Source organism: Rattus norvegicus, chromosome 2, assembly GCF_021556685.1.
Source record: "Rattus norvegicus strain SHRSP/BbbUtx chromosome 2, alternate assembly SHRSP_T2T, whole genome shotgun sequence".
Classification (NCBI taxonomy): Eukaryota; Metazoa; Chordata; class Mammalia; order Rodentia; family Muridae; genus Rattus; species Rattus norvegicus.
In genome coordinates this window covers 146367245-146385151 of record NC_141535.1, presented here as the reverse complement: position 1 = coordinate 146385151, position 17907 = coordinate 146367245, and the positions used below count along the sequence as shown (strand labels likewise).

Below are 17907 nucleotides of genomic sequence, written 5' to 3'. Positions count from 1 at the left end.
CTCACTCTGTCTCCTTTTGACCAATCACTGGCCAGTGGCATCTTTATTGATCAATCAAAAATCAACTGGGGACAAAGACCTTCAGCCTTTGGACATGCAGATCCTCAATAAATCAAATCATTAGAAACAATCCAAAACAGGCTTCTTTCCAGGCTTTCAAATGCTTGCCTTCCAGCTATAGTTTTGGCAGGTCATTTTTCTGTCTCATAATGTCTCAAGTGTCTCCTCTGTCTCCTTTTCCTCCTCCTCCTCCTCCTCTTCCTCTTCCTCCTCTTCTTCTTCCCCCTCCTCTTTCTCCTCATCCTTCTCTTCCTTCTTTTTAAATGAAAACATGAACATTGTAGAACAAATCCCTCCAAGATCATTTTAAAACCATATTTACTTCTTTATGGATCTTATAGCTAAATAATTTCATATCATAAAACCAGCATCTGGGTTTCCAAATTATAAATTTAAGAGCAAATGCAGATCCATTCCAAATATCCTTCCTCCTTTTGCTTATTTGTCCACAAAATGCTGGGAATGGTATACATATTAGTAAACTAAATAGTATTTGACACCCAAGATATTAATGTTGCTTTAAAAGAATGACTGGTATGTTTTCTACAGATAAATCTCATGACTTTAATCTTTCTTGTTTATAGGCATCATCCTGGCTACTTAAGAAAAGGATTGATAAACAACAGAGTTTAGAGAGTAAGAAGAGCCATTAAGCTTCATCTAGCAAAAAAAGGGGGGAGGGGCAGAAAAGCAGGTAACCATAGACAGGGGCACTAATCAGCTCTTCCTTTCTTTGCACATAGGGAAGGAACATGGGGGACTGACCCATGAGATGTTTTTGTGATAGGCTGAGACCAATTCCCCATAAGCAATACACAATGGATAAATCTACAGGAGATCCCTGAAATGACAGTAACAGGTACTAGCCAAATAGAATGGATAACATTAAGCACTTCTTCCACAAGATACCAGACACCCATTAACCACTCCTCAACTCTCAAGGTTCACGGATCACTGTGGGAGATGGCAGGAAGAATGTGAGAGCCAGAACAGGTAGATGAAACATATCCAGAGATACAGAGAAATATCTCTGGATATTTCAGGCCAGCTGTACATCTGAACTCAGTATTCATGGCAGCATGAACAAGTCCAGGCCAGGTTAAATCCCAGCACAGAGAGGGGAGTTGGGCATACAATACCACCCTGGTGATGAAGTGATTGGCAATTCTTAGCAGCTGAGAAAGGAAAGGTCAATTTTCTTCAAGAGTGAAAGTCCTGGAAAGTCAAGTATGTTCTGGGTAAACACTAAATGCCCAAGACTATTAGATCTCACAAATTTGTCTTCATTTGCAAAAACAAAAAAAAGAGTGAGGAGACACAGTATTTTATGGATAGGGAAGCAACAATTTGGGAAGAAATGAGGAAGAATATGATTAAAAGATTCTGTAAAAACCTTGAAATTCTCAAAGAACTAATAGACAACAATAACAGAAAGACCTTGCACCACAATAACAAAATCGACAAACCAACTAAATAATAACAACCATCTCCCCGAATCCCCAAATTTCTAAACATTAATCTCAGAGGAGGACACTTAGACATTCAAGTCGCTTCACAGATTCCTAATTATTCCTGTCACTCCATTGTGGTCCACTAGCCACCTATACATTCTTGCCCTCCATGGGAGTCTATGTGTCATATCAGTGACAGATGTGAATTAGGTGTTGACACCGGCAACTATGCTTTGAGAGTGATGATTATTAAATTTCCTGTAACTTTACATTTTTACGCATAGCTTCTTTAAAATTAAGCTTCATTAACTTACAATTAAATAAACTCCATTAAAATTAAGTTAATAGCATGTGTCATGTCTAAAGTCATTTTTACAACATTACAATATTTTTATATCACATGTAATTCATATTTATATATTGAATGAAGGAAATACTGCACAGAGATGAGTTACTTTACATTTGTTCTTAGTTTAGTATTCAGAGGTATCCTATTTGTTCTTGAAAATAAACAGAGTTGAAACATTTACACAATGGGAGTTCACAAGCACACCTTGTCATTCGTGGTAGAAACAAAATAACTGGGGAGAGTAGTTAAGTAATAACATACATTGGGCAATCTTGGGGGTTTTGCCTTTCATTTATTTTGTAATTGATGTATCTCATTAAATAAAATGAATACATTTTACAATTTTATAAAGGTTTTATATGTTTTTCAAAAGACAATAATTTAATTCAGAACCCTACAATGTATACAAAGCACCTTAATTTTTAACTGTTGTTTTTGGAAGATATTTTATATTTACAGATGGTACTCTTACACTACATTTTCTTGAATTACTGATTTCCAATATTATCCATTAACTTGCTTGAATACATACAAGGATATTCTTTAAACTCCATTCTTAAACCCTCCAAGTCATTTCCTGAATAAATTTAGTGATGTCAACATTTCTAGTTTAGTCTATGATTAATGTTTTTTTATTGGATATTTTTTATTTACATTTCAAATGTTATCCCTTCTCCCGGTTTCCTGGACATATGCCCCCTATCCCGTCCCCCTTCCCTTCTTCTACAAGGATGTTACTCTCTTCAACAACACCCCCTTTCCACTGCCCAACATACCCCTACATTGGGGGGACCCAGCCTTGACAGGACCAAGGGCTTCTCCTTCCATTGGTGCCCAACAAGACCATCCTCTACTACATATGCAGCTGGAGCCATGGGTCAATTCAGGTATAGACTTTGGGTAGTGGTTTACTCCCAGGGAGCTCTGGTTAGTTGGCATTGTTGTTCTTATGGGGTTGCAAGTCCCTTCAGCTCTTTCAATACTTCCTCTAATTCCTCCAACAGGAATCCCATTCTCAGTTCAGTGGTTTGCTGCTAGCATTCTCCTCTGTATTTGAAATGCTTTGGCTGTGCCTCTCAGAAGACAACTATATCAGGCTCCTGTCAGCATGCACTTCTTAGCTTCATCAATCTTATCTAGTTTTGGTGGCTGTATATATATGGGCTATATACAAATGTGGGGCAGGTTCGGAGTGACTATTACATCAGGCTCTGCTCCAAACAATGCCTCCATATCCCCTCCTATGGAATATTTTTGTTCCCCCTTTTAAGGAGTGAAGCATCCACACTTTGGTTGTCCTTCTTGAACTTCATGTGCTTTATGGATTGTATCTTGGGTAATTCGAGATTTTGGGCTACTATCCACTTATCATTGAGTACATACCATGAGTGTTGTTCTGTGACTGGGTTAACTCACACAGGATGATATTTTCTAGTTCAATACATTTGCCTATGAATTTCATGAAGTCATTGTTTTTGACAGCTGAATAGTATTCCATCGTGTAGATGTACAACATTTTCTGGATCCATTTCTTTGTTGAAGGGCATATGGGTTCTTTCCAGCTTCTGGCTATTATAAATAAGGCTGCTATGAACATAGTGGAACAGGTGTCTTTGCTGTATGTTGGAGCATCTTTTAGGTATATTCCCAGGAGAGGTATAGCTGGGTCCTTAGATAGTGCAATGTTCAATTTTCTGAGAAACCTCCTGACTGACTTCCAGAGTGGTTGCACCAGTTTGCAATCCCACTAACAATGGAGGAGTGTTCCTCTTTCTCCACATACTCCCCAGCATCTGCCAACATTTGAGTTTTTGATCCTAGTCATTCTGACTGGTGTGAGGTGGAATCTCAAGGTTGATTTGATTTGCATTTCCCTGATGACTAATAATGTTTAACATTTCTTTAGATAATTCTCAGCCATTCGATATTCCTCAGCTGAGAATTCTTTCTTAGCTCTGTACCACATTTTTAATAGGGTTATTTAGCTCTCTGGTGTCTAACTTCTTGAGTTATGTGTATATTTTCAAGAGGAGGCCTCTATCAGTTGTAGGATTGGTAAAGATCTTTTCCTAATATACTGGTTGCCATTTTGTCCTGATGACAGTGTCCTTTGCCTTATAGAAGCTTTGCACTTGTATGAGGTCCCATTTGTGTATTGTTGACATAAACCTTTGGTGTTCTGTTCAGGAAATTTTCCCTAGTGCCAATGTGATCAAGACTCTTCCCCATCTTTTCTTCTATTGGTTTGAGGGTATCTGGTTTGATATGAATGTCCTTGATCCACTTGGACTTAAGCTTTGTACAGGGAGATAAGAATGGAATCAGAGAAAGAACTGGAAGAGCTTGAAGGGGCTCGAGACCCCATATGTACAAAAATGCCAAGCAACCAGAGCTTCCAGGGACTAAGCCACTACCTAAAGACTATACATGGACTGACCCTGGACTCTGACCTCATAGGTAGCAATGAATATCCTAGTAAGAGCACCAGTGGAAGGGGAAGCCCTGGGTCCTGCTAAGACTGAACCCCCAGTGAACTAGACTGTTGGGGGGAGGGCTGCAATGGGGGGAGGGTTGGGAGGGGAACATCCATAAGGAAGGGGAGGGGGGAGGGGGATGTTTGCCCGGAAACCGGGAAAGGGAATAACACTCGAAATGTATATAAGAAATACTCAAGTTAATAATAATAATAAAAAAAAGAATGGAACAATTTGCCTTCTTCCACATGCTGACCTCCAGCTGAACCAGCAACATTTGTGGAAAGTGCTATCTTTTTTCCAATCTTTTTGTCAAAGATTAGGTGATCACAGGCGTATGGGTTCATTTCTGGGTCATTTCCCTAATTTCTTTCTCAACCTGTCTATCCTTTGAGTATAGGAAAGCTACTGATTTGTTTGAGTTAATTTTATACCCAGCCACTTCACCGAAGTTGTTTATCAGGCTTAGTAATTCTCTGCTGGAACTTTTGTGGTCACTAAAGTATACTATCATATCATCTGCAAACAGTGATATTTTGACTTCTTCCTTTCCAATTTGTATACCTTTGACCTCCTTTTGTTGTCTGGTTGCTCTGGTTAGGATTTCAAGTGCTATATTGAATAAATAGGGAGAGAGTGGGCAGCCTTGTCTATTCCCTGATTTTAGTGGGATTGCTTCAAGTTTCTCTCCATTGAGTTTAATGTAAGCTACTAGTTTGCTGTATATTACTTTTATTATGTTTAGGTATGGACCTTGAATTCCTGATCTTTCCAAGACTTTTATCGTGAAGGGGTGTTGTGTTGAATTTTGTCAAATGTTTTCTCAGCATCTAATGAAATGATCATTTTTTGAGTTTTTTTGTATAGTGGATTATGTTGATGGGTTTCCGTATATTGAACCACCCCTCCATCCCTGGGATGAAGCCTACTTGTTCATGATGGATGATCGTTGTGATGTATTCTTACACTCAGTTTGCTAGCATTTTATTGAGTATTTTTTCATCAATATTCATAAGGGAAATTGGTCTGAAGTTCTTTTTCTATGTTAGGTCTTTGTGTGGTTTAGGTATAAGTGTAATTGTGGCTTTATAGAAGGAATTGGGTAATGCTCCTGTTTCTATTTTGTGGAATAGTTTGGATTGTATTGGTATGAGGACTTCTATGAAGGTCTGATAGAATTATGCACTAAACCCATCTGGCCCTGGTCTCTGTTTGGATGTGAGACTTTTAATAACTGCTTCTAATTCTTTACGAGTTATGGGACTGTTTATATGATTTATCTGTTCCTGATTTAACTTTGGTATCTGATGTTTGTCTAGAAAATTGTTTTTTTCCTCCAGATTTTCCAGTTTTGTTGAATATAGGCTTTTTTAATTTCCTCAGATTTTGTTGTTATTTCTCTTTTTTTGTTTCTGATTTTGTTAATTTGGATACATTCTCTATGCCCTCTTGCTAAGGATTTATCTATCTTGTTGATTTTCTCAAAGAACCAGCTCCTGGTTTTCTTGATTATTTGTATAGTCCTTTTTGTTTCTGCTCAGTTGATTTCAGCCCTGAGTTTGATTATTTTCTGCCTTCTACTCATCTTCGATGTTTTTGCTTCTTTTTGTTCTAGAGCATTTAGGTGTGCTGTTAAGCTGCTTATGTATGCTCTAGATTGTTTCTTTTTGGAGGTACTCATAGCTATGAGTTTTCCTCTTAGCACTGCTTATATTGTGTCCCATAAGTTTGGGCATGTTATGCCTTCAATTTCATTAAATTCTAAAAAGTTTTTAATTTCTTTTTATATTTCTTCCTTGACCAAGTTATCGTTGAGTAGAGAGGTATTCAACCTCCATGAGTATGTGGGCTTTCTGTCATTTTTGTTGTTATTGAAGACCAGCCTTAGTTCATAGTGATCTGATAGGATGCATGGGATTATTTCAATCTTCTTGTATCTGTTGAGGCCTGTTTTGTGACTGATTATATGGTCAATTTTGAAGGTACGATGAGGTCCCGAGGAGGTATATTATTTTGTTTTAGGGTGAAATGTTCTATAAATATTTGTTAAATTCATTTGTTTCATAACTTCTGTTAGTTTCTCTATGTCTCTTTTTAATTTCTGTTCCATGATCTGCTCATTGACAAGAGTGGGGTGTTCAAATCTCTTAGTGTAATAATCTCTTAGTGTGTGAGGTGCAATATGTGCTTTGAGCTTTAACAAGATTTCCTTTATGAGTGTAGTTGTCCTTGCATTTGGTGCATAGATATTCAGAATTGAGAGTTCATCTTGGTGGATTTTTCCTTTATGAATACAAAGTGTCCTTCCTTATCATTTTTGATAACTTTTGGTTGAACGCTGATTTTATTTGATGTTATAATGGGTACTCTAGCTTTTTTCTTCAGACCGTTTGCTTGGAAAGTTGTTTTTCAGCCTTTTACTCTGAGGTAGTTAGTGTCTGTCTTTGTCTTTAAGGTGTGTTTCCTTAGGTATGCAACGAAAAGCTGGATCCTCTTTGTATATCCAGTCTGTTAGTCTGTTTTTTTTTTAAATTGGAAAATTGAATGCATTTATATTAAGAGATATTAAGGAATAGTGATTGTTGTTTCCTGTTATTTTTGTTGTTCAAGGTGTGATTATGTTTGTAGGGCTATCTTCTTGTGAGTTTGTTGCAAAAAAGATTACTTTCTTGCTTTTTCTAGGGTGTAGTTTCCCTCCTCGTGTTGGAGTTTTCCATCTATTATCCCCTTTAGGGCTGGATTTGTAGAAAGATATTGGGTAAATTTGCTTTTGTCATGGAATATCTTGGTTTCTCCATCTATGCTGAGAGTTTTACTGGGTATAGTAGCCTGGACTGGCATATGTGTTCTCTTAGGGTTTGTATGACATTTGCCCAGGATCTTCTGGCTTTCACAGTCTCTGGTGAGAAGTCTGGTATAAGTGAAGGTCTGCCACCACATGATGCTCATGACAAAGAACAACCAAAGTGTGGATGCTTCAGTCCTTCTTAGAAGGGGGAACAAAAATATTCATAGGAGGAAATAAGGAGACTAAGTTTGGAGCAGAGACTGAAGGAATGGCCATTCAGAGACTGCCCCACCTGGGGATCCATCACATATACATACAGTCACCAAACCCAGACAATATTGCAGATGCCAAGAAGTGCATGCTGACAGGAGCCTGATAAAGCTGTCTCCTAAGAGGCTCTGCCAGAGCATGACAAATACAGAGGTGGATGCCCGCAGCCAACCATTAAACTGAGAACTGAGTCTCCATTGGAGGAGTTAGAGAAAGGATTGAAGGAGCTGAAGGGGCTTGCAATCTCATAAGAACAACAATACCAACCAACCAGAGCTCCCAGACTAAGGCACTACCCAAAGAGTACACATGAACTGACCAATGGCTCCAGCTGCATATGTAGCAGAGGATGGCCTTGTTGGACATCAATGAGAGGAGAGGCCCTTGGTCCTGCCAAGCTCGAACCCTGGTGTAAGGGAATGTCAGGGCTCGGAGGCAGGAAGGTGGTGGAACACTCTCATAGAAGAACAGGGAAGGGGATGGGATAGGGGGTTTATGGACAAGAAACCAGGAAAAGGAATAACATTTGAAATGTAAATAGAAAATATCCAAGAAAAAAAAGGTCTCAACATGGCTTGTAGGATGTCAGACAATAAGGGCACTTTGTGTAAACATTTACCATAAAATTCAAAATACTCTTAGTAATTCTACTATTAATCATTTAGTTTACAACAATGAAAACACACAAATTCTTTTGCAGCTTTATTTATAATAGCCCCCAAATGCAAATAGTTCAGGCTTCATTCCATATTGTTGTAGTTTGAATGTGAAATTCCTGCCTTAGGCTCCTGCCTTGGAGGTTGGGAAACATTTATGAGCTAGAGCCTTGTTAGAAGACCTGAGTCAGTGGCAGCTGGTGTGTTATAGGTGCTACCACTTCCTGTCTTCTGTCTGCTTGTGGATAATCCATGCAATGTAACCAAGCCCCTCATACCAAAGCCCCTATGCCTTTCTGGTCATAATAAACAGTGTTTCTTTGAGCTGCACACCAAAAGAAACCTTAAATTGCTTCTTCTCAGGTATTTGATAATAGCAACGAGAAAAAGAAACTTAATTCATGTTGTCTAATAGGTACTTTGCACTATTTGACTATTAACCGTCTCTCGATCCTTTCACTCAGGGTTGGGTGGCCACCATTCTATTCTGTTTCTTTGAGTTAAATTATTTGAGATCAAAATGTAAGTGGGAAAATGCCATATTTATATTTCTGTGCCTGGCTTATTGCACTTAGCATAGTTTATGTTCTCAAATTTTATTCATACTTTCACAAATGGCAAATATTATTTTTGTCGAAAAGTACATGGGGAGAATATTATAAATAATATGGTTCCCATAATTATTGAAAAGGCAAAATTTAAAATTCTTAATATAGAAAAAAGTCCTCAAAATGATGAATAAGTGAATTCACTTAATTTAATTATCTTACATGGTATTCATTAATCATTTTATAACTGGTAGTTCATGAATATAAAAAGGTAAAGTTTGTCAATGTGCAATTAAAAAATAAATTATTTAAAAAAAAGTGAAGGTCTGCCTTTATATGTTACTTGACTTTTTCCCTTAGTGCTTTTCATATTCTTTGTTTGTTTTGTACGTTTGGCATTTTGACCATTGTGAGACTGGAGGAAATTCTTTTCTGGTCCAATCTATTGGGAGTTCTGTAGGCTTCTTATATGCTTGTGGGCATCTTTTTCTTTAGCTTAGGGAAGTTTTCTTCAATATTTTTTGAAGATATTTACTGGTCCTTTAAGTTGGGAGTCTTCACTCTCTTCTATACCTATTATCCTTAGGTTTGATCTTCTCATTGTGTCATGGATTTCCTGGATGTTTTATGCTAGAAGCTTTTTCTATTTAACATTATCTTTGATGGTTGTGTCGATGTTTTCAACAGTATCTCCTGCCCCTGATATCCTCTCTTCTATCTCTTGTATTTTTTTGGTGATGCTTGCATCTATGATTCCTGATCTCTTCCCAAGGTTTTCTATCTCCAGGATGGTCTCCCTTTGTCCTTTCTTTATTGTTTCTTTTCCATTTTTAAATCATGGATGGTTTTGTCCTTTTCCTTCAGCTGTTTCATTGTGTTTTCCTTAATTCTTTAAGGGATTATTTAAGGGATTTTTGTGTTTCCTCTTTAAGAACTTCCATTTGTTCACTTGTATTGTCCTGTATTCCTTCAAGGGAGTTATTTATGTCCTTCTTAAAGTCCTCCATCATCGTCATCATAAAATGTGATTTTAAATCCAAATCTTGCTTTTCCAAGGAAATCTTTTTTGGATATCCAGTATTTGCTTTGGTGGGAGAACTGGGCTCTGATGAAGCCAAGTAGTCTTGGTTTCTGTTGCTTAGGTTCTTGTGCTTGCCTCTCGCCATCAGGTTGTCTCTTGTGTTAGCTTGTCTTGCTGTCTCTGACAGTGGCTTGACCCTCCTGTAGGCATGTATGTTAGCACTCCTATAGACCTGTTTTCTTTGAACCAGATCTGGAACAGAGAGCTGCTCCTCTGTTGGTGTGAACTGAAGCCTCCGGATGGGTTGCTTGGTGCAGAAGAGTTGGTCGTACCTCTGCTCTCAGGTGTGTAGCCACTCCTGGTGATTGGCTTTCAGCTCTTGGTGCAGGCAGAAATCAGAAGGGCCCTGCCCCTGACTGCTCCTAGGCCCCTGTGCCCAGAGGGCACAGATGGCACTAGGCAATTTCATTTTGGGTCAGGAGTATGTGCAGTAAGTAGTTGTTTCCTCTGGATTCTCAGGAGTGTCAGAACTTCTGAGAATCCAGCTCTCTCCCACACAGGATTTGGGTACAGGCAGCTGTGGCAAAGGTTCAGTTCAGTTCCAGCGCAGGCAGATGTCAGCAGTTTCCTGCCGCTGCCTGTTCCTATATTCCTGTATCCAGCGGCCACTATGTGGGTTCCTCTTGAGCTAGGAATGTGAGCAGTAGTGGTGGTCTCCCCTGAGCTCTCTGGAGTGTCTGCACTTCTGATGGTCCAGCTCTCTCGCCCATGGGATTTAGGTGTAGGGAGCTGTGGGACCTGTTCAGTTCAGTTCTGGGCACAGCCAGAAACTGGAAGTGTTCAGTCCCAGACAACTTCTGCCTTTGTATGACCTGAGGCCACAAGGCAGGTTGCTTGGAGCAGCAAAGTTGGTCTTACCTGGGCTCTCAGGTGTGTAGGCTGATTAATGTTTTTCGTATAGTTAGTGTCTTTATTTATAACTTTCAATGCCATTTGTGTATAAATTTTTTTTCTCTTTTATGATAGCATTTCCTTTAAATTCAGTAACTAATTTATTATCAAGTCCATATCTTTCTGTTTCTGTTTCATAATTCTCTATGTTCTTACAGAACTTAGTTCACTAAAAACTAGTAAACAAAAAAGAACATATAATGGTAGTTAATCTATATTAAATAATATAGTAAATATAATTATTTGATTTTGTATTAAATGGAACAAATGGAAAAGTTGTATTACAATAAATGAGAAAAGCAACTGACTTAAAGGTCAATCAATATATGAATAGGTAGAAAAATATGTTAGGTACACACAATGAGGTTTTTGTTTATTTAGAAGAATGAAATATACCACTTTCAGGAAAACAGACACAACTGGAGATCCTCATAATAAACAGATTAAGTCAAACCCAGAAAAACACATTTTCTCTCATTTTTGAACCACAGATGATGTATAGACATTTCAAACCATGCTTGCATATATGACATGAACACAGCAATGAAACTGTCTAAAAAATAGTGGGAGAGGAAGAAAAGAAGCAGAATGGGGATAGGAAATATAGTCAAATAGTGGTACAGTATATACTTGTCAAAGTACATGATATACTTGTAGGAAGAATAGTGAAACGTTTTACTATATACAGTAAATATGCAACAATAAATAAATTGATCATTAAATTATTTCTTTGAACGAATTTTTGTGGAAGTTTCCAAACTTTTGAATCAGTAATTTATCCAAGTGAAATTATATGGGAGACCACAATTTAAAACAAAAACAAAAACAAAAACAAAAACAAAAACAAAAACAAAAACAAAAACCAAAAAACAACAACAGCAAAAAAGGACAACAACCAGAATTACTGTATCACCAGTAAAAAGAAATTGCATGTATCAAATGTAAAAGTTTTTAAAACTCCAATATCCTGAGATAGATTAATTAAGCCAGATTGATAAACAAATAAATTAGAAATTAGAGAAACATGTTTTTAAAAATAATATCAGTTTCAATTTATTTGCTTATGTAAATTGCCAAAGTTGCATATTCCCTGAGAATACATAACTGTATTTTAATGTAATACAGGAGCTGAGATATGAAACTGTTTGACTACCATTTCCTGGTTCTCTTTTACAAAAACAAAAAGTCAGGCAAGAAGCTCACAGAGCTTTTAGATCCAACCTGTAATGATGTGATCACAACCTCATATTCTGAGACTTCAAGATTGCTACAATTACATGCACAGACCAATGGTGTGGCAGCCCTGATCATTGACTAGCTTTGAGCCCCTTCACAGCATATCCATATTGTTGTAGCAAAGAAAATGCATGGGCCTAAAGTTAGAAAGAAGAAAAACAAAAATAGAGAGGCAGGAGAAAAAGGAACAAGAAAGGAAGGGAGGGAGAGAGGGAGGGAGAAAAGATAGAAGAAGAAGGAGAGAGAAAGGGAGGGAAGGAGAGAGGAAGGGAGGGATGGTGAGATGGAAGGAACCAACAAACCAAACTAACCAATGAACTTTCTTTTCTTTAACTTGGATTTTTTAATTTACATTTCAAATATTATTCCCTTTCCCCCACCCAACTACCCACCCATTCCCGCCTACCCCCACTCCATCAGACATTCCCCTACTCTGGGCTGTCCACCCTTGACAGGACCAAGGGCTTCTCCACCCTTTGGTGCCTAACAAGGCCATCCTCTGCTACATATGAAGCTGTAGCCATGGATCTGTCCATGTGTACTCTTTGGGTAGTGGTTTAGTCCCTAGGAGCTCTGGTTGGTTGGTATAGTTCTTATGGGGATGCAAGCCACTTCAGCTCCCTCAATCCTTCCTTTAACTCCTCCAATGGGAACCCTGTGCTCAGTTCAGTGGTTGGCTGCAAGCATTCTGTATTTGTCATGCTCTAGCAGAGTCTCTCAGGAGACAGCTATATCAGCCTCCGGTCAGCATGCACTTCTTGGCATCTAACTTTATTATCAATACGTATTTACTAAGAGATGAGAGGATTTTCTTCCAGAAATTGCATATAGAAAACTTTGTAATGTTTTTAATGTATTTCAGAAACTCAGTTTGACACTCTAGTCCTCAGAAACCCTGATCCTCTGCAGCCCTTCAGTCCCACCCACCAAACCATTCCCATTCTTTCTCAACCTTCCCAGACACCCCCAACCACTCCTTGGAGCTTTCCTGCTTCTTTCTGACCTCACCTTAACATTTTTGAGTCGCAGTTGATGTAGTTGCATATTTCCTTCTGTGCCTGTAGGATAAACTTCCTTCTCTTTTGCTGACCTTCTTTCTTTGCATCCAGACTCGCATATGACAGGCATTAATTACTAACTTCCTTGAATGCTTCCCCCAAAGATGCATGAACCTCAGTAGGCCATTCCTGTCAAAATGACTTATTTTTCTTTGCTAGAGCACAGCTGTTGTCTGCAGTTCTGTTTGTAGGACTTCAATAATTCTGTACTTTTCTCCCAAGGTTTCTATGATTTTCTCAGCTGCTTTTCAATTCACTTTATTCAATTCAAAAACAAACAATGGAAAAGTTATTAAAATTGGCGATATTTACATGACATGATAAAGGGCTACCACAAAGGTAGAAAGGTGACTGTGTTGATAAATTTGACTGTGTTCTGTGAATAAAGATCTAAGCAGCATTAAACAACCTACATGAGACTCTTGGTACATTTGTAATGAAAACTATCTGCCTGTGTTTGCTGACAAATTAATTCATAATTACATGTGAGGGCTTTTCAGGCCTACAACATAGGATAACTCTCAAAATGTCACTTTACCTTTTCTTGAAGATATGTTTCTACAAAATAGTTACTGTTACAGACTCTGAAAGTTCACTGGAAATTAACATTTTGGGAAGGAAAGGGCAGGAAGCAGATGGGGCAGAGAAACTAGTATTTAGGAAGATCTTGTCAGTGGATACAACCTTTGGGGTGCATAGGTTGAAATGTCTGAGCTTTCTTCCACTGTATCTATTGGTCACTGAATGCATTCTGCCTGGATGCTGGCAAAACACATCATACTCAAATAGTTGCCCACTGGGGCTATCCAGAACAGAACATCCAGCATCAAGGGTGAATCCCCTCTCACATGAACATTATCCTACAAACAAATACACAGTTAAATTGGCACCAGATATCTGCCCACCTAAACTTTCAAGGATGATCAGGAAGCTGATGGGGAACTCATTCTCATGTTAATGTCACAGAACTATGTTCTGATTTCACAGCTCTGCCCAGTGAATCCTGGAGTAACATCAACTTGGTTCTCAGTTCCAAAAGCCAGAATGTCGGACTTTCTTAAAGTGTCAAAGCTGAGATAAATGGAACAGGCTAATTAGTCATCCACTAGAGGCTTCATTCCTGTCCTTTGAGGCTATTGACTGTTTTCAGGTCTTGACAGTTTAGATCATTTTCTTTGCAGTGTGGCAGTTATAGCAATGAGATATAAATGGTGAGAAATTAGCATTATAAATCATTTCCGAGAAATCTTGAATCTCTCTGACTTATGACATGTTGGTCCCTAATGATGGAATTTATTTCTTGATACCTGTTTGGAAGACATAAGATGCCTGAGCCCAAATCAGAAAATTCTACAATAGCCTAAATAATTCTGCATTATTAATTAGTATCTCTTAGAAAACCTTGTTTCAGAGTTCCTCTTTAACTCTGTTTACCACATGTAATAATTCCCAACTTTGGCTTTATCCTGTATGTCTAGTTAAACTCTTACAGTGAATTCCTTCAGAACCATCTATTTTATTGAACAAGAATTTGAATTCTCACTTACACCTGTAAAATAAGACTTTGAGAATGTCTGGGGTTGACAGCTCCCTACCCTGATATATTTGCTGATCCAGAGGGAGTAATGAGGTCTCTGGAGTGACCAACAGGCAAGGGGGAAAGAACTTCCTGAAGGCTGGGCTGGGTAGCTTTTTGTCTTGAGTTTATAGCTCTTCCTTGAACTGAGCTTGGAAATAGGCTGGAGGTAAATGGTGCGTACTTCTCTCTTCTGTTATGGATATTTATTTGTATGTGGGGCTCTATATCTCTTTCCTCTGGAAAAAAATAGATTTTAAAGACCATAATTTGAATGTGTGCAATGATAATATATTCTGAACATTCTCAAGCCTGGTTTTAGTAACAAAATGATTCTTAATAGTCTATTATTTTTAATACTTAACAATTTTGAATGACAATTATAAAAAGAAATGAATAAAAAGAACATTATTCTAGCTATTGCATAGCCTATAATAAAGTTTTACAACCATAACACTGCAACAATTTTTCATAGCACATGCTCTTCAAGGAAATGTGAAATTAGTTTCCAATTCAGATTCATGGGGTGATCTTAACAGTCACTCCTGATTTACCTATAAGGTCAACATGTTTCATTTTTAGGATTGAAATAATTTTCTATTGATTCTTAATGTGCAACAGAGAATTTCAAAGAATAATAAAGTAATAGCGTCTGAATTAAAATTACAGTTACTGCAATGCTATTGTGTTCTGATGCCTGTAGTAAAGCTACTTGGAAATTGCTCTCACCATGTGGTTCTTGTCTTTATTGGTCTGGAAACATGATGCCACAAGTGTTTTTACAAGTGAGCAGCATTTTCAATATGGTTATGGATATGGTTTTTTTGCCTGTGGGAATGGTTTTTGACATCTGCATGTGGTTATTCTGCCTTTTTTTTTTTAAAAGAAACAGAAGTGAAATACTGCAGAATGTGTTGACTCACTGACTTCCAAAAAACCTTTAAAGGATTCTCTGTGGCTCTTTCCGAAAAAGAAAATAGAAGAAAAGAAAGTCAGGCTTTTGTGAGGTGCTGACAAATGATGGTGACCAGATGGCTTTCTGTGTCCATGGCCTACACTGTGCATATAGGCTGCACAGACCTTTGGGTGAGACAAAAGCAAGTGGCACAGATTTACCACAGATCCTTGAGTCGATGCTTTTTTGTCCTTTAACTGGGTGGTTGTGGGAGGAGAACCTAGTAAGGAAAGATGTAGGAAATAATAAAATAATCAAGGAGAAAAACTTATCAAAGATCGATGTGCTTATAAGCCTAGGGGGAGGGACTAAAGAACAATGACTAGAACTGGAGAGATCCATAGAGCATGTAATGAGGCAAAGAAAGAGGAGAGAGGAAAGTTTTATCGAAAATGGTCAAGTTCACAGTTCCAAAGAGCACAGTGGTAGGGAAAAGAGAAAATGAGAAGCCCCTAACAAAGGGTCTTACAGACCTGTGTACAACATTATAGCTATAATCAACTATAACATATACTCAAAAATTTAAGATGCTGAAACTCACATTGTTTTATTTTGATAAGCTTAGTAAAATAATTACAGCTTCCAATAAGTACTATAGTCACAGATATTTACAATATTTTCTTATAAAAACAATTAGAGGGAATATGTTTAAATACAAACGTATCCTCTCTGAGATGCACATACCAAATGATGTGCTGTGACTATGCACATGTAACTGGAGGGCAAACAAGAATAGGAAGAACTCAAAAGGACCAGTTGATTCTTTTCATGAAAAATCTAACAAAACTCTTGGAGTAAGCCAAGTTAAAGCAGAAAAAAATTAAAGAAAAAAGTGAAAGCAAAAAAAGTTTGAAAACTAAGAAAGAACTGAATTAAGCACAAAGACTGCATTTTTTAAAAAAAGAATCTACTAAGAATGTGCAGGATATACAAATGGAATGTTTCTATTTTAATTCTAATTAAAATAAATCAATTTTGCCAATTGCAAACAGATTAAAGTTGCCTGTATTAAAAACTAAAAACTAATTTTATTTTCATGCTTTTAAATTAGATAGAGGTTGCTTATATGAGTCATGCCTAAGTGATACACCATTAAGGATAAAGCAAGGTATTAAATAATTAAATTAAAAAATACCACAAACACAAAATCAAAGTAATGAGAATGAGTGCAGGTGCCATGCAATAATGAAGGGGCAAAAGATCAAATTATAATCATAAAATATATAATCCAAGTTAAACTATTGGGATTATAAGTAAAATTAGACATTTAAAATTATAGGATTAGGAATTTAACACAGCCCTGTTTAAAAATGGGAGGGAAATCTAATTAAAGGCAGAAGACTCCAGAGCACATGGACGTAGAGCTAGGAAGGGTTATGGCTTGTGTTTGTTTATTCAGCTCAAGGATAATTGTATTAGAGTCTAAAAGGAGCCTCCCGGGGTAGTCAAGTTGTAAAGCTCAATAGCTCCAAAATGACACACTGCCCACATTATCCTACACAGAGGTCAGCCACAGGGGGAGACGAATTAGCACAAAGTAAGGATGCTCACAGTCCCAGCCAAATCATACTTAGGCTCTTGCCAGCATCCCAAAGAAAAACACAAAAGGAGAAATGAAAGGGTAAGTTACTTCTAAGACAGGATTCAAAAGGTAGACAGATGCAGCCCACCCTCGTGGAGGCTTACACTGTCTGGGCTACCAAGAAGTTTGTTCTCACCCCAGTGGATACATCTACAAAACAATTCCTGAATCTAAGACTTGGGAAATGTTGCAGAAGAGGGGGAAGAAGGACTGTGGCAGTCAGAGTATTTGCATTGAGATTCTGTCTCCTGATAACATCGGAAACTACATGGATAGAGTGTCTCTAACATGACTGCCTAAGCAGTAGCTGGACAGGGAAGACAGCAGTGGGCATGCCAGAGTGGATAGAGAAAGCCCACGATGTAAACTCTACATAAAGGAAACTGAGGAAGGCTGAGAGAAACAGTTCTCTCCAAGCAAGACACACTGATTGATTATTCAATGCCAAATGATCTGCTCTGAAATCATACACCCAACTGGACAGACTAAATAGGTTGTATTTAGGGATATATATGTCTATACACATAGATGCATGTAACAGCAGTTATGGATTCAAGGACCATGAATTTAAAAGAAAGCAAAGAGGTATATATGAAAGGGTTTGGAGGGGGAAATGTGAAGGAAAATATTATTTAATTTTAATCTCAAAGATAAAGAAAAGGAAAAGAAAAACAGAGACGTCTGTTCTTAAAAGGTGAACAAAAAACCATAGTAATGGTCCAGATCCTGCATGCTCCAATGTGCAGCTTGTGTCCATGTGGGTCCCCTAACGATTGGAGCCAGTGATGACTCAGTCTCTATTCCCTGCCATTAGATCCACTTCCTCTTACCTGAACTGCCTGGTTGGGCCTCAGTAGAAGAAGAGGTACCTAGTCCTGAGGGGACTAGATGTCCCAGCGTGGGGTGTTATCCAAAGGGGCTCCCGTAAGGGG

General features: G+C 37.9%; 1 protein-coding gene across 4 annotated transcripts in view; it reads left to right on the top strand.

Moving 5' to 3' along the window:
• LOC147996270 (uncharacterized) overlaps positions 1-17907 on the top strand; it is a 250959-nt gene that overhangs the window by 186553 nt on the left and 46499 nt on the right. Inside the window, exon 12 of one of the 4 annotated variants that reach the window (XR_015674848.1) lies at positions 645-2211. The exons of the other annotated variants lie outside the window; for them this stretch is intronic. The gene's annotated coding sequence lies outside the window, so the exon portion shown is untranslated. Of the gene's footprint in view, positions 1-644; positions 2212-17907 lie in introns of those variants that run through there. 4 annotated transcript variants of the gene reach the window in all.